Source organism: Sus scrofa, chromosome Y (genome assembly GCF_000003025.6).
Source record: "Sus scrofa isolate TJ Tabasco breed Duroc chromosome Y, Sscrofa11.1, whole genome shotgun sequence".
Classification (NCBI taxonomy): Eukaryota; Metazoa; Chordata; class Mammalia; order Artiodactyla; family Suidae; genus Sus; species Sus scrofa.
Genome location: NC_010462.3, coordinates 21,971,537 through 21,988,071, shown reverse-complemented (window position 1 = coordinate 21,988,071; position 16,535 = coordinate 21,971,537). Strand labels below are relative to the sequence as shown.

At 43.5% G+C, this 16,535-nt stretch overlaps 1 pseudogene; it reads right to left on the bottom strand.

Annotated features, from left to right (window-relative positions):
- Positions 3,453-5,083, bottom strand: LOC110257885 (annotated as a pseudogene).

The following is a 16,535-nucleotide window of genomic DNA, read 5'->3' as shown; positions in this document are numbered from 1 at the left end:
TAGGTAAGAGCAACCCTTTGTATTTTGTGGGGTGTTACCATTTATTTGGGGCATGGAGGATTCCATTCTTGCTGGCTCAATCTTGGGAGTGAGCAGGCCATTATCCCGAGGGTGCAGAGTGTATTTCCAGGGAGAGGGAGGCAGTGGGTAGGGCTGGTAGTCAGTGCCTTCTTGCTGGGGTCTTAGCAGCAGCAAGTACATGCAGGGAGGTGGCACAGGCTACTCCTTGTTTCAAAGCCTTGGGAGTGATAATGAGCTTTTTGCAGAATCATGAGGTGCCCAGAGCATTTGGTAGTGGCAGTGGCAGTGGCAGTGGCATGGTTTGTGAGTTCCCAGAGAACTTGGAGCAGAAACAGGTAATGTTTGGTCACAATGACCTCTTCTGAGGTGCCCTCTGTGGTGATTAGGGCCACAAGGGGTGCCTGTTCCTGGACCCCTAGTGGTAGCAGGCCATGCACACCTCTGGTGGTTTGCCCCCCCAACTGAGGACCCTTATAAGAAGCAGCCTGTCCCTCTTAGCCCACACAGGAAGTGGTGCAACACTGCTCCTAGTTACACGGTCTTGGCAAAGGACAGTGTTCAACCTTCTGGGTGCTTCTTCCGTGCAACTGTCAGAGCATTTGGCACTGACAGTTGCAGGGCGGTTATATGGCCAGGGTGTTGACAGCAATACTGGGTGGTGCTCAGTTGTAGTGCCCGCTCTGATTTCTGACCTCTGAGGTGACTGTGGTCAGAGATTGGACCTGATCACACACCCCTACCGGTGGCAGGCCTTGACTCCCTGTGGTTTCTGAGATGACTGCTTTGGGTTGTCCCCACTGCCTGTAGATCACTCAGGAGGCACCACATCTCACTTACCCACCTGAGGCCCATAGCCCCCACCAGAAAGATCTGGACACCTATAGCCAGCACAAGAAGTGTCCAGGCTGCTGTAGCACAAGCAAGTGGCTTCTTGCCACCTGTGGCCTGCACCAGGTGCACCCTGCCCTCTGAAAGCCTGTGCACGTGTGAGCAGGGAGATTCCTTTGGCATCTGCCCCTCCTCCTTTTCCCCTCTGCAACAATGGCACCTTGCTTTTTAAGACAAAGTGGGGTCCTTTCTACTCCAAGGATGGCTCTGAGGTGACTCTTGGTATGATTGAAAATAATTCTTCTGAATGTTCTCCAGAAAGACAGTAAAAGAGAAACAGAAGAAGCTGCTAAGTCAAAGAGATTCTATATCTTTAAGGGACCTGTTCACCTGGCTGAGGTTTGGTGTTAAACACCAGCATTTGTATTTAAGCCTGTCTTTGTGTAAAAGAAGAAAGCAACCTCTACGTGTGAATCGGGACATATAAAGGGGTGGAGATAAAGGCAAAAATAACCTAGAACAGTTTGAGGATTTTAGAGAAAATCACACCCATTTTTTTTTCTACTACTTTTTTTTTGTAGATGTTTCACTGATAAAATGCCACCCTGTGGTGACCGTGATGCAATCTGATGATGTCATGTGGATATTGTTGTTGCACTTATGGTGTAAATTATGGTCATGCTTCCTGGATAAGATAAAATATGCTATCGTTTGGAGTGTGAAATGTACTTTTTAAGTAATTGTTTATCTATTTTTTTTTTTTGTCTTTTGAAGGCCACATCTGTGGCATATGGGCGATCCCAGTCAGGGTCAAAGCAGAGCTCTGTCTGCTGCCTTACACTGCCATAGCAATGCTGGGACTGAGCCACATCTTTAACTTACATCACAGCTCAGGGCAACTCTGGGGCTTCAAACCACAGAGCGAGGGCAGAGGGTGAAGCTGCTTCCTCATGGACACTAGTTAGGTGTGTTAACCTCTTTGCCATCATGGGAACTCAATGGAATTTATTGATTTATTTTTTCTTTGCAATGAAGACAATCTTGTCAACTAATATCCAATTTCCATTTGAAGTAACAGATAGACTATAATGCACCTGAGAAAACACTACGTAAATACTATGTATTTTCCCTTTCCAAATTGACTTTTATTTGCCCCTTTTTCCACACCCTCATAATTGAGACCCCCATTCAATACAACTTGGACTATTTCAGAAATCTCTTGGCAGCTATTCTCTATTTCCTTAGTTCCATTTTCCTTTTTGAAACAGTTACAGCTAGGGGACATGTCAAATGCTCCTCTCTAATTATCAAACATTTCAAATATTAAAAAACGGCAAAATAATCTGCCATTGAAAACAATTAAAACGACAAAAGGACAACCTGCAATGGGAGACAATTATTTCAGATGATGCAACCAATAAGGGCTCAATCTCTAAAATCTGCAAACAACCTATACACCTCAACAACAAAATAGCCAATTACTCAGTGGAAACATGGGAAAGAGACCTGCATAGATATTCTCCAAAGAGAATATACAGAGGGCCAACAAGCACATAAAGAAATTCTCAACATCACTGTTTATTAGAGAAATGCAAATCTACACTACTATGAGGTATCACTTCACACTGGACAGAATGGCCGACATTAACAAGTCCACACATGAGAAAACGCTAGAGAGGGTATGGAGAAAAGAAAACTCTCTTACACTGTGGAGGAATGTAAACTGTTACAACCGCTATGGAAACACTTCAGAAAACTAAATATAGAACTAGCATGTCACGCAGCAATCCCACTCTTGGGCATACACCTGGGGAAAAAAAAGTTTCCATGAAAACTTTATGTACGCATGTATGTCCAATACAGCACTCTTCACAAGAGGAAAGACATGGAAATAACCTAAGTGACCATTGGAAAGAATGGATTAAGGGATGTTGTATATATACACAATGCAACACCACTCAGCCATAAGAAAAGAACAGAATAATGCCATTTGCAGCAACACGGCTGGAACTGGAGACTCTCCTACTAAGTGAAGTAAGCCAGAAGGAGGAAGGCAAGCACAATATGACATCACTTATGTGTGGAATGTGATATATGGCACAACTGAAACTTTCCACAGGAAAGACACACATGGATTTGGACAACAGGGTTTTGGTTGCCAAGGGGGAGGGTGCAGGATTGTGATGGACTGGGATTCGGGGGTTAAAATGCAAACTATTGCATGTGGAGCGGGTATGCAATGAGGTTATGCTGTATAGCAATGGGAACTATCTCTAGTCACTTTTGATGCAGCATAATGTGAAACAAAGGATATGTATGTGTGTGGGTGTGCGTCTTGGGTGGGTGGGTCTGTGACGGGGCCACTTTACGGCACAGTATGAAAGTGATACAACACAGTAAACCAACTATGATGGGAAAATCATTTTAGAAAAAGAAATGCAGCATCCTTTTACTCTTAACTGTGTCAAAAGTAAAGAAATTGAAGCTATGAAGATGAACATACAAGTTTATTGCTGAACTAACAGAATTGCAGGAATTTGGTGACTTTGCCAGCATAAATGTTCATCTTCACTCTCCTGCATAACCTATAGTCCTTTGATAGGTCAGTGGTAATTAGGGTGATGTTCAGATATGGAAGAGGACTGAGGGTTTGGCCTAGAAAGCGAGGCAGCAGATGTGTCAGTGGCCATTGGCATTGGGAACCATGGATGGGCTGCTGGTTGCGGGTTAGACAGAGGGCCCTCAGTTGGTGATATATTCTGGTATCTGGTTGGCAAAGGAGAAGGCTCCACCCTCAGTCCAAAATAACCACTTGGGAAGTTAGAAATAAGGTGGTACTGAGAAATGGAAGTGGTAGTTGTAATGAAATTCACGATGTGGCCACTTGCTGGAGAGTAGCTGCTTTGTGAGTGCATGTGAAACGTGGTCAACTGATTAAAAATAGCATGTTGAGCCATGGCAATTTGTCCTGGTGGCCTGACTGATGGTGATGATGGAGAAGAAAGACCGCTTCTAGTTGGGGTAGTTATATTAGAAATTCTCTGGCTCATAGAAAGCCATCTTATTAAAGGCACATTTAGGTTTGTAGAGGTTGAAAATGCATCTTCTCCACGAGTTTCTGCAGCCACATCAGAATTATGGTTATCCACATCACCCCCTGTTCTAGAGCGCTTCTTGCTGCAGCCTTGAAGTAGAGAAGCCGATACTGGAGAAGCATTTTTCATCCTGACTCTTCTTTCATCCTCACCAACAGATGGGGACAGCCCCGTTTAAAATTTGGATTATGGTAGAACTGCAGCTAAAACCAAAAGAGAAAGGTATTTAGTGACCTTTTAAACAAAGATACGAGGACAAAGAATCCATAAAAATCTGACTTGTTTCATCACACAGAGTTAATGTGAGGAAATAATACTCATCTATTACTAACATTTTCAAAAATTTATGTAGTGGGAACAGGCAATTATGGTCCTTAAATAAAAATGCCTGGTGCATTTACAGTAACAGTATGAGGTTCAGGGGCTTGTATTGGGTGAGGTTCATCGAGAAGGCTCCAGGTGGCTAGGAAATTTCTCTATCACCCCAAATATTTTATGACCAAGTGGCCTTCAATTTAAAAGCGTAGCAGTACTTCATCCCACCTTCAAGGTCTACTATGACCCTATATGTATGAACATATTTGCAGATGTCCCTCTGTAAATAATAACTGGACATTTCATAATACCTTGTTCCAAGCAGAGACTTCATTATCTTCTGCCAGAATGTTGGCTAGTGAGGCAGGTCTTTGAAAATTCCTTCGCAATTTAGTAAATCCATAAAGGTTAAGCTGTCGAACTAAGCTTTTCATACTCTCAGTTTCAAAAATTCTGAAGGGAGCCTTTCTCTCCAGAACTTCTTTCTTGAAGCGTTCTTCATTAATCACGATCGAGGTTCCATTTTCATCCCACCAAATGGACTTAAATCGATCACTTTCAACAATTTCCCAAAGTTTTCTGGGAAAGGGCAGAGGAGGAAAATCATTATCTCCATCTGGTTCAGAGGCACACAATGTGTGGCATGGCTCTTTCATCAGGGAGCCCTCAGACAAAGCCTGGAAAGCTTTTTCTTCAATCTGAGACCTCAAGTCCAAGTCCCCAGTGATTGAGTTATCACACCATGGAGATGTAGTGGAGGAATCTGAACCAGTTGGTGCATCTTTAGGAGACACATGTTGAATTTCTGAAGGAGCATGTGCCATCTCAGATAAATTTCTCTTCAGCTACTTTTCTCACCTGCATGGCTTTTGAACTCTGCAGTTTTAAATGCTGCTTTGGTAAGCCTACACAGATAAACTATCCAATCCATCACAATGGTTGCCAGCCTGAGTAGCTGTGACATCACAAGACTCTAGTCTCCTAGCAATCTGAGCATCACCTTCAGTCAGGGTTTACTTCTCTATGAAATTAGCCCAGTTAATATAAAATATGAGCTCCGTACTTGAACAGTAACCCAAAGAGAGAAAAAAAATGAGATCAGCAAATGAGATCCTATTCCAATGGAATCTTTTTAATAAAAAAACACATAAATATATAAATCCATTTCATCCCTGAAGTAAACGCAAGTTCTCTCTTGTGCACGTAAGCACTTGTGCCTGTTATGTAAGGCATTGTAAATGGAAGAAAAAAAAAAAAAACAACGGCAAAGTGAAACAAAAGTTATGCAGCTCTTGAGAGTGGATAACTAGAATCTGTGCAGTATTTATATTCAGAAAAACATAGCCAGTGTTCTATGGTGGCTAGCTTGTTACAAAAGTGTTCTGATCTCTGCTGTGCTATGGGTTCAATCCCTGGCCTGGGAACTTCTGCATGCCCCACGTAAAGTCCAAAAAATAAAAAGACAAAAAGAAAAGAAAAAAGAAACAAATACACAATCAAAAACAAAACAAAACAAAACAAACCATGACCTTTGTCACTAACCAAGACATGGAAGGGCCCTGGGCACCAGGCAAAATATCTATAGCCATAGAGACAAAAAAAGATTGATGGTTGCTTGTGTTAGGAGAGGAAATGTGGGGAAGTACCATCCAAAGGTTATGAGATTTCATTGCGGATTGATACAATGAGAACTGAGGAATTGATGGGTGTACCACATTCTGAAGATTATGTATGCCATTGAACTGAATACTTTAAACCTTATACCATAATGTTTTCACATTGTTAAAAACTGACTGTGATCTGGTATCACTGATTTTATTATATCGAGTTTTCTGTGTATCCTACGCAAGTAGTCTGTGTGTTAAACAATATTCCAAACATTTTCCGTTAGGTTGTTGAGGGAGGAAGGCATAAGACCAAATAGTACACAAGAGGGATTTATTAGGGTCTCTGAGGGGGCTGGGCAGAGCCCACGATGGCATCAGCCTTGACTGCAAGGAGGTGTTAGGCTTATAAAGCATCTGTGGTGGGAGTCTGTGGTTGGAGTCCACAGTGGGACCTTGCGGCAGGGAAAATGGAGAAGAAAGGGAAGGTCAAGGGAGGTGTAGGGACTCAAGTCCCATGACAGAGCACAGTTAATCCTTGTAGGCAGTTAGTCTGTGCAGGCAGTTGCTTCCCACAGGTCCTCGTTTCTTGCTGCCCAACTTGCACTTCCACATTCTGGGAGGGGTGTCCACAGCAAGTCTCTCAGGTGAGCAGCAATAGTTGGGGTGTATGGCAGTCTGTCTCCATCCTCCTGGGATCCTCTCATTCAAGCCTTCCATTATATGGGATAGGGATGAATGTCTACTCTTCTCTCTCTGCTTCCTGCTGGCCTGGGGTGAGGAGTACTTGTGGATGGACATGGTATATGCTACCATAGAGGATGGGAAGCAAGGAAAAATAAGATTAAACATGGGTTGATACCAGTATTGTTGAAGGAGGAGTGTAGTTTCATCTGAGTAGGTTTTAACACGTGATGTGGTATTAACACGTAAATCACAGGAACTATTGGTCATAATACATGTTGTCTCCTTTCTGTTGGTATAAGAGAAGACCTTGAAAATATAAGGTTGTCGCTGCCAGCTGATGCTGCTTTGAGAACAGCTGGTGTCATCACGTCTGACAGGGCACATAAACCCTAAGTTCTTGGCAATACAAGGGATTGCCTAAAATTACTTCCATAAGATTTCCTAGTCTTCCATGGATGTCTGACCCACAGCTACTCCATTCTGCCTTTTCTCCCTATTGGCCCATGCAGTTGCCATGGTCAATGATCTCTGTATTTCTAGATGAGAGAAGATGCAAGAATTTGGGCCCATAGAGATCCTCACCTGAAATCGGTCTGAAGGCCTGTGCCTCACCGCTGCTCACCTCCCTGAGCTCTGCTCAGCCGGTGCTGCAGGTCAACAGCTGCTGTGCCTCAAGTTTTCCTGCACGGAGAGCCTCTAGGCAAGTGCTAACTTGAGGTCACAGTTGGCCATACTCCCCCATGGTCGTACATTTGACCATAGTTTGGGGAGGCATTTCATGACCATTTCATCTCACAGTGCCAGCAATGAACATTGCTAGGTCTGGCAATGATGTCACAGATAGGCCACTCAATGTGCTAGTCCTGGACAAAGCCATACTAGGAGTAGCCAAAAGTCTCTGGACCACCCATCTTCCTCGTCTATTATGGTCCAGGAAAATATTCCCTCTTGCTGCATGTTCCCATATCTAGAGACCACTGATCTCATATGGAACTATATATCATTTTCAGTGACTCAGTTACACTTCTGGAAATGCAAGAAATAGCAATTTTGTGGAGACAGTGAATAAAACATAAACCTAGAGACTCTCATGCTGAGAGAAGGAAGTCAGAAAGAGAAAGACAAACACCACATGATAACCCTTATATCTGGTGTCTATTTTAGAGCACAAGTGAAGCTTTCCACAGAAGAGAAAAACATGGATTTTGAGAATAGACTTGTGGTTTCCAGGGGGAGGGGGACTGGGACAGAGTGGGATTGAGTGGGAGCTTGGAGTTCATTGAGGCAGTCTCTTGCCTTCGGAATGGATAAGCAGTGAGATCCTGCTGTGTAGCCCTGGGAACTATGTCTCCTTACTTGTGATGGAGCAAGATAATATGAGAAAATAATATAAACATGTCTGTGTACCTGGCTCACCATGCTGTGCAATAGAAAATATAGCAATATATTGGTGGCAATAAAAAAACAACTTAACCTATTCTGATAAGGAGTGGAAAAACATAAGAAAATATTTGTGGTCTCTTAAAAAAATGTGGAAAGCAGTATTCATAAAGTCATAAATGAAAATTGAAAAGCTTCACACAAAACAGCCCTGTTTTATCGCTGTTCAGCTGGATTAGTCTGTTCCTTCTCTTTAAAGGAAATTTCATTCTGACTTGTCCACTCAGCTGTACTCCCCAGTGTTCTTAGGCTGGTTATCCCTTGACAGTTTAAACATTCCCAACACAAGGGAGCCTTTAAATTTCGATTAATGTAGCCCAGGAGTGTTATGTCACTTGGCTAAAGTCTTACCTGCTGATTGAGCTTGAGTAACAGTTGAAGGAAACATAATTGTGCCCTTGTGAGAGCAGGTATTAGTTGGACAGATGAGGGGATCCCACCTAGGAATATCACTGAGAAGAGCCTTGGAGGGGAGAAACCCGCCAACGTAGATGAGAAGGTCAACAAATGACCATGTGGTCGTGGGGGGGGGCAATCTTGTGATAGTGGTGTCCCTCTGATGGTGACATCTTTTTGTCCAGGCATTGGTGTTTTTGTTATTAGGGCCTTGTTTTAGGGTGAGTTTGATGTCAGTAGTTCTCTCTGTAGACCAGTGCAATGTGGATGTCCTTCTTAAGAGGGAACTAGAGATTTTCAGAGGTATTTTATTCACTTTGCTTGTGCATATGGTACTTAAGTATTCCCGACAAGAGACCTTCCATCTAGGCTGGAGACAACCCTTTAAATGATACTTTCCCAGAATGTATAACCCCCTGGTTATCGTGGGGCATCAGATATTCTCCCAGAGACAGATTGCAGCACTCAGCTTCCCATGCTGAGACTATGTTCTTTGTACCCCCCTTAAACATTGAAATATTGTAACACAGCCTCCAAGAACTATTTGGGAAGTGAGTTTTAGAAAGTGAACCCTAACCTCAAAACACAGAACTAGAGTATGAGTCACAAGATTGTCTCTAAAATGATCCTCATTTTCACCAGATATTGTCAACCCAAAACTGTAGAAGGAATACCCCAAATGGAGAACATATTTTCAAAGCATTTCTTTTCATTAATGGGTTTTCTGGGGAGCCAGGAAGAACCAGGCTGCCTCTTGGATTTCCCACAGTCATGGCTCTTGAATTCACAGCTGTTGCTTACCTATCTTCCCTCCTCTGATTTAGGGGCACACTTTTCCCATGCTGCAAGGTCATCAGGATGGCAAATGTCTGAGAAGGAGGGAGTAAGTTGTGAGCTATATCTTTATAGATTGGGTTCATACCTTCCATCCGACAATTTCTCCCCTGTAACACGGTAATTTACACTTAGGAAATTTGCAAATACACACACACACACGCAGAGCGAGAGAGAGAATGCAAAATTTAAACACCTGGCCAAGTAGAATCTCACTTTATTGTAAAACATTACCTAGTCACTCAACCAAAGTAACAAAGGATTTCAAAAGCAAATACAAATTAAAGGCCAATCGATTCATGTAACCTGTTATCAAGAGTATGAACAAGGTAAGGTTAAGAAGGTTCAGAAACCTTTCTTTTAGCAGAGAGGCAGAAACCTAATTCAAGTTTTACACGAGCTTACATTTAAAGTTTGTTTGTTTTTTAGCTTTAAACTCCCAGTCAGTCCCGACCAAGCTTGAAAATCCTGTCCAGTGTCCACTTCGCAGAAATCTTCCATCACTTTCTGTATCCGTATTATTCTGTCTGCTAGCTTTCCATTCAAAATATCAAGCTACACGACAGACTTACTTTATGTTCCCTTAATAAAATGCAATTCCATTCCTCCTTCCTTCTTTACTGAAAACACAATGTCTACTTTTCTGGACGGACTTTTTATCACTTCTAAAAGTATGTGTTTCCTGGTACAGAACATCACAGCATAGCACCAAAACACCGATAATAGTCTTAAGTGATGTTGCTGTCCCTTCTTAGTAACTGAAGCCTCAGCATCCGGTTTGACTTTTATCAAACCTAGGTGCAATAAGAAAAGCTTCTGCCAATGACTCTGAAGACATGCCCATTTAAGTTAGATCAACCTACTTTAACTTTAATATCAGATGTTAATTTAACACGGAATATTTTCCAGTTCATGTGAATCTAAAATTACCTTACCTTATGTATTTTGAGAGTTCATATAAGAGTTAATTTCCTTCAAGCCAATTAAGTAGAGCTTTTTGATGAAGTAATTTTGGCAAGGCCACACATGCACAACACAAACAACGATACATACAAAACAGGAAGCTCAGATTTCCCATTCCAATGTCTCAGCCATGAATAAGGTACACCTGTGTGAAACCCATCAGCTGCAAGAGACACTGGCTTCAAACTGGGTCCCTGACAGATGGAACAAATCGAGGTCACTTGTCTAGGTGGCTAAACATCTTTTAATAATGTTTACAGAAAAAGACATACGATTTCTCCTTGACCCTGAGAATTCAACTTGCAAAATGTACCCCTATTCCTGAAATTTCTATTTCAGAAAGATGGTGGAGCTAAGGCTTCCAGATGTCCAGGCAGAACACCTGCATCTCAAGGACACAGGCAAATTTCTCTTGGGATGACTTTGTTTCCTTGAGGGCAGAAAACTTTTCCCTCAGAACTGAGGAGCCTCTTCCCTGAGTCTTAAAGGCCCTGTCAATTAGTCCAGGCATGGAGTTTGTGGGCCCTGTCCTAATATGTGTAGATGTGTCTGTCAGGGGAAGGCTGGCTGATAAAAGGGACTGAAAGAATGGCATGCCCTTCACTGGTCCCCGGGTCTGGATTAGTTTAGTGTACAGGTCAGACATGGGAAGGGGACATGGACCCTGGTTATGCCTACGATTCCATTAGTGACTTCGGTCAGGGGCCTGTATTGAGGTTGGCAGAGGTTTGCGGACTGGTCTTTTAACTCAGTTTGAACGGGAGCAAGCTGCTGAGCTATGGAATGGGTGGAGGTGTCCCATAACCAGGGCAAAAGAACGGAGGCTGGGAGAGGTAGCTTATCATGTTCTAGATGAGCAAGGGGGAGGAGAGAGGGCTCGGAAAGAGAGACAGGAGTGAGAAGTCTGAGGGAGGCTCTGAAATTAGATAAAATATCTCTGCGAAGAGTTGGGGCTGGGCACTTGGTTAATATCAGGAAAGAACAGCTAAAGGGTGTCCCTGATGGGGTGCAGTTTGGAAGGGGTTTTGGTAAGGGTTTGGAGATGAGACCACCAACATGCACAATAGAGACTTGAGAGGGGTGTTTGTGACCTGTTAATTCAGGTTGTGCTGAGTAAGTGGCCCCTGTGTTGATAAGAAAGGATACCAGCTTACCTACAACTAGCAGAGTTACCTGGTGCTTCACCCGAGTAGTAGTTGTGGGTCCGGGATGGGTCCGGGTTTCCAAGGCACCCTCAGTCTTCTGTGATCCTGCCAAGGTGGCTTGGCCTGTTGAGGTCCAAGGATTCTGGTCTCTCTGCAGGGAGGGGTGTGGCCGTCCCCTGAGAGGTTTCCAGTGGCCTCTCTTATCACACCTGCAGCATGGGCCTGGAGTGTCTTAGAGCCATTGTCCAGGGGAGAGAGCTGATATTTGGGGGAGCCCTGAATGGCAGTTGCCTGCATTTTGTATTTAGCCCGATCTCTTTTTAAGTGTTGGCTTTCAGCCTCTTTATGCTGATTATTAAAGACCTTGAAGGTGAGGGTGAGGACATCCTGCTGAGGGGTTTGAGGGCCATCCTCCCACTTTTGTAATCTGTGCCTTATGTCAGGGACAGACTGAGAGATGAAGGGAGTGTGGAAGGAAAGATTCCCTCCAAATGGGAAAGGTCTAACTATGTATCTTTTTGAAGTGCCTCTGTTAATCAGGAAGGAAAGCAGTTTTTTCATGTGGGCTCTGTCTAATTTCTTTTTCTTTTTTGTAGTTAAGACCTGCTTCACATAGTCCTCCTATGAGACAAGTTACCATGTGACTCTGGTGTCTGAAGGCCTGGGAATCGACTGGAGAGTCCCAGTTTGGATCCTGTCTTGGGACTGCTACCGCCCGCACTCTTTGGTTCTTGTTTTGCCAGCAGAGGTCCTCTGTGTGGGCCTGAGTGTCTAACCAGACCCTTTCCTTTTCCACAAGGTCGAGGATGAAGGATAAGGCGACATCAACACCATGGCAGGTAAGGTCACAGGACTGAGTGATTTGTTCAAATTCCTTAAATGTATATGGAGGGATCAGAAGAGAAGGAGTCTCATCTTTTTTGTTTTTCAATTTAAGTGGGAGGGGTTGGACATGGAAATGGGAACGGGGACCAGGGCAATCCCTCCAGTGCTGGCAACTCCCCCTCAAGGGACCAAAGGAGCTGGTTGGGAGGTGTTTGGAGAAGGAGGAAGCTGGGTACAGAACTCTGTATGAGGAAGAGAGGAAGAGGGGTCAGTATCTGGATTAGGATTGGGAGAAGCTGAGGACAGCTTGGGTAGGGGAGTGGAGGATTTTGTGTTGGGGGAGAGCTGGAGGCATGGAGAGATTTGTATTGTGGAGAATAATGGTCTGCAGGATCAAAGCAGGAGCTGTCAGAATGAGAGGGACTATGACATGAATGATGGAGAAGAATTTGAAATGTGAAGCAGGGAGAACAGAGGGAGGTGTGTGGTCTGAGAGTAAAGACACAGCGCCTTTCATGCCACCCGTCATTACAGTGACAAACGTTATTGAGGTCACTCAAGCTATTTACATTGAATGTGGACTTGTGGTTGCCAAGAGGGAGAGGGAGAGGGAGGGAGTGGGATGGATGGGGTGCTTGGGGTTAATAGATGCCTTCTAGTGCCTTTGGATTGGATTAGCAATGGGATCTTGCTGTGCAGCACTAGGAACGCTGTCTGGTCCCTCAGGGTGGAGCATGATAAAGGGAGAAAAAAGAATGCATACATGTATGTGGAAGGGGCTCACCACGCTGTACAGTGATGAAGCAGAACATGAACAGAACACGGTGGACCAGCTATAATGGAAAAACAAATACAACATCACTATAGAAAAAAATTGAAAGTGGCATTTTGGGAGCATTGAGAGCCATTAGCTAATGTTTATCCTGTGCACACGGAGTTACAGAAGAAGTAAAGATGCTTGGACCTAACATTTCCTCTTAGGAATAGCTAAATTCCATAAGAGGCAACCAAGCGGTGTGTTCTGTGGAGAAGTGGAGGGCTTCTTCGCCATGATGAGGACTAAGAGGGGATGTGGGCTAAGGAAGGGGCCACCTTAGGGAGTGCCACTTCTTAGGCTGAGTGTCTCTAAAGTCTGGATAGTGGATGCTGAGGGACAGAGAGGGAGGTTTTTCGCTGATGTGGGTGTCCCCAGATGAGAGGGATGGGGCCAAGTGTCTATGCATTCTACAGACCTAGTGTGATGCTTTGTTGCAGAAGGTTGTACTCTGATGTGCCAGAGGAACTGGGGCCCAAGAGCCATGCTGACAGGAGACCCAGAAAAGTGACATTTTCTCACCCAAGTATAAGAAGGCAAGTGCTGGATGCAGAATCAGTCATGGAAAGGTGGAATTCCCCATTAGGGGTTCCTGCCTGACTGAGCAGGAGAGGACTGGTGCAGAGGAGCCTGGATCAGGGACCCAAACCTGGGTGGGTTCCAGAGGTTAAGCCAGGAAGAGCTGCCCCTGCCTGCTGCTCTCTGGCTTTCAAACCCAGGAGTTTGGGGCCCCACTGATCTGATTCCCATTCTCGTAACATTCCCGCTTGAGGTTTAGCACCATATGTGAAGTTTGCTGAGGGAGGAGTGGGCAAGGGCATTTGATAAACAGGAGAGATTTATTAATGGCTCAGGAGGGCACCAGCCTTGACTGTGAGGAGGGGCTAGGCTTATAAAGGATCTGTGGCAGGAATCTGCGGTGGGAGTTCACGCCAGGATCTTTGATGGGAACAATGAAGAAAGAGGAGGGGAAGGTCAAGGGAGGAGTAGGGGGTCAAGTCCCATGACAGAGAGCAGTTCATCACTATAGAAGTTAACATATGCCTCCAGGTGTTTTCCTCAGTCCGTTGGTTCTTGCTGCTCAAACTGAGCATCCAATTCTGGGAGAGGCTGTCCACAGCAGGTCTCCAAGTTGAACAGACATATATGGGCTCAATGGGGGTCTGTCTCCACGCTGCTGGGAACCTCACATTTTCATAGTCATATTAGCACAGCAAATATGATTCTTGTTGGTATGTCTATCAATATATGCTAAGCATTCATGAAGTAGAGATTTTGTGTTTATGTAAGGCCCATACCATTAAGGAAATCCAACAAGTAGGAGATAAGTCATAACAAGAGAGTTTATAAGAAAAACGACTTATATGAGTGTAAGAGGAAACTTGCCATTCTTGAAAGAGCCAAAGGATATAATCCAAGATTACATGGAAGAGTAATCTTTTTTTTTTTCTTTTGTTAGAACAGGAAATAGGCGGAGGGGTTTTGGTGAGGAAATAAGTAGGGCATAGAGTCAGGAGCATTGAGGTTTCCCATAGGTTTTGTGACCAGGAAATGGCCAGGGGATGTGTGAGAAGGCTAGGCCTTCCTGGCATTATGGGGTTGCAGGTTTCCTAGGGGCTTGTGGCTGAGGTAACCAGTGTCAGGCTTAGCCTCAGGCTATAAAAGATGCATATGAGGAAAGGGTGAGACTGTTCCAAGATAGGGTCATGGAGGGGTAGGTGGAGAGGGTGAGAATTTGCCAAGGTATTGTGTGGGGTGAAACTAACAAACCCATAATGTAGTCAGGGCCATCATTGTTCCAGAGAGTTGGTTCTTATTTGGAAAATATAAGGGTCTCAGCAGTTTGGGTGCATTGATCTGGTTTTCTGAACATTATTGTGTAGGAGTCCAGAAACAAAGGAGTAGCAACATAAAATAGGACCTAGATTTTATGAAATGGTCTTAATATGGGATAACAAGCTGCTCCTTTGCACAAAGAGACCTCATGTTTGGTAAGAATTTCTGTGGCTTCATGGCTGAAAGAAGTGTTACAAAAATGTTGTGAGTGGTTTCCCATTCCAGCTTTGGTAAATATTTAATATGTGTCAAAAATACATGATGCTTTCCATATTTATCACATTTAAGGACGGAATATTTTCACAACTAGAAAGAGTGTCTAGTTTGGCACTATGTCTTAGTGTAATGCAGTTCTTAAGTCAGAATGCTTTGTATTAACAAATGGTCGTGAATTTTCCTTTCATTAAATATTTCGTGAAGACAGACTCCACTAAATAAAGTTTCATGAAATTTGACAGTGATTACTTCTGATTTTTTTTTTTTTTTGGAGAATGTTAGTGTCTATTTTCTTTACAGGACATCCCCTTAGATTTACACATGCAGATTTTGTGGGGGATTGGCTGATAATATATTATGTATATGTGAAAAAAATAGGAGTTCATGTTAAGAATTTAAAATGCGTCATTAAACCGTGGCTGAGAATTTTGGGGTGCTAGAATGGCTGGATCATATATGAAAGAAGTCACCTTTGTGGCTATCAGGGGAAGACAGCCTAATTCAGGTGTCTCTGAGCTCCAAATTGCAAACTCTACCTTGAATCACAACCATAGGAGAGAGTGAAAAGTTTTACCTTGAAAAGATGCCTTTAATATGTTGTATGAACTTACCTGTATAACGAATGAGATTTAGTTTGGGCTTTGCATCTCTTTACTATTTAGCATTGATGCACAGTGGTTTCCTTGTCTTAGTCATGTGAAGCTTTCCTAAATTGGATGGTAATATTGTCTTTAATCATATACATGTGTGTACACATACACACACACATATATTTCTCAAAGGAATTTATCACATCTGTAGTTGTATAATGATCATAACAATCTGAATCCACAGGATTTCCATCCCAAAGCCCAAGCACATCCCACCACCCACCAAACTGTCTCCTCCAGAGACCACAATTTTTTTCAATGTCTGTGAGTCAGCATCTCTTCTGCAGAGAAGTTCAGTCTATCCTTTTTTCAGATTCCACAGATCAGTGAAAGCATTTGTTGTTGGTGTTTCATTGTATGGCTGACTTCACTTAGCATGATCGTTTCTAGGTCCATCCATGTTGCAAAAAAATGCCAGTATTTTGCTCCTTTTAAAGGCTGAGTAATATTCCATTGTGTATATGTACCACATCTTCTTGATCCACTTCTCTGTTGATGGACATTTAGGTTGTTTCCATGTCTTGGCTATTGAAAATAGTGCTGCAATGAACATTGGAGTGCATATGTCTTTGCGAGTCACGGCTTTTTAGGTAGATGCCCAGGAGTGGGATTGCTGGATCTAATGGGAGTTCTGTGTTTAGTTTTCTGAGCATTCTCCATACTGCTTCCCACAATGGTTGCACCAATTGACAATCCCACCAACAGTGTACTAGGGTTCCTTTTTCACCGCACCCTCTCCAACACTGATTGTTTGTAGATTTTGGATGATGGGCATTCTGGCTGGTGTAAGGTGGTACCTCAGAGAAGTTTCGATTTGCATCTCTCTAATAATGAGTGATGTTGAACATCCTATCATGTGTTTCTTG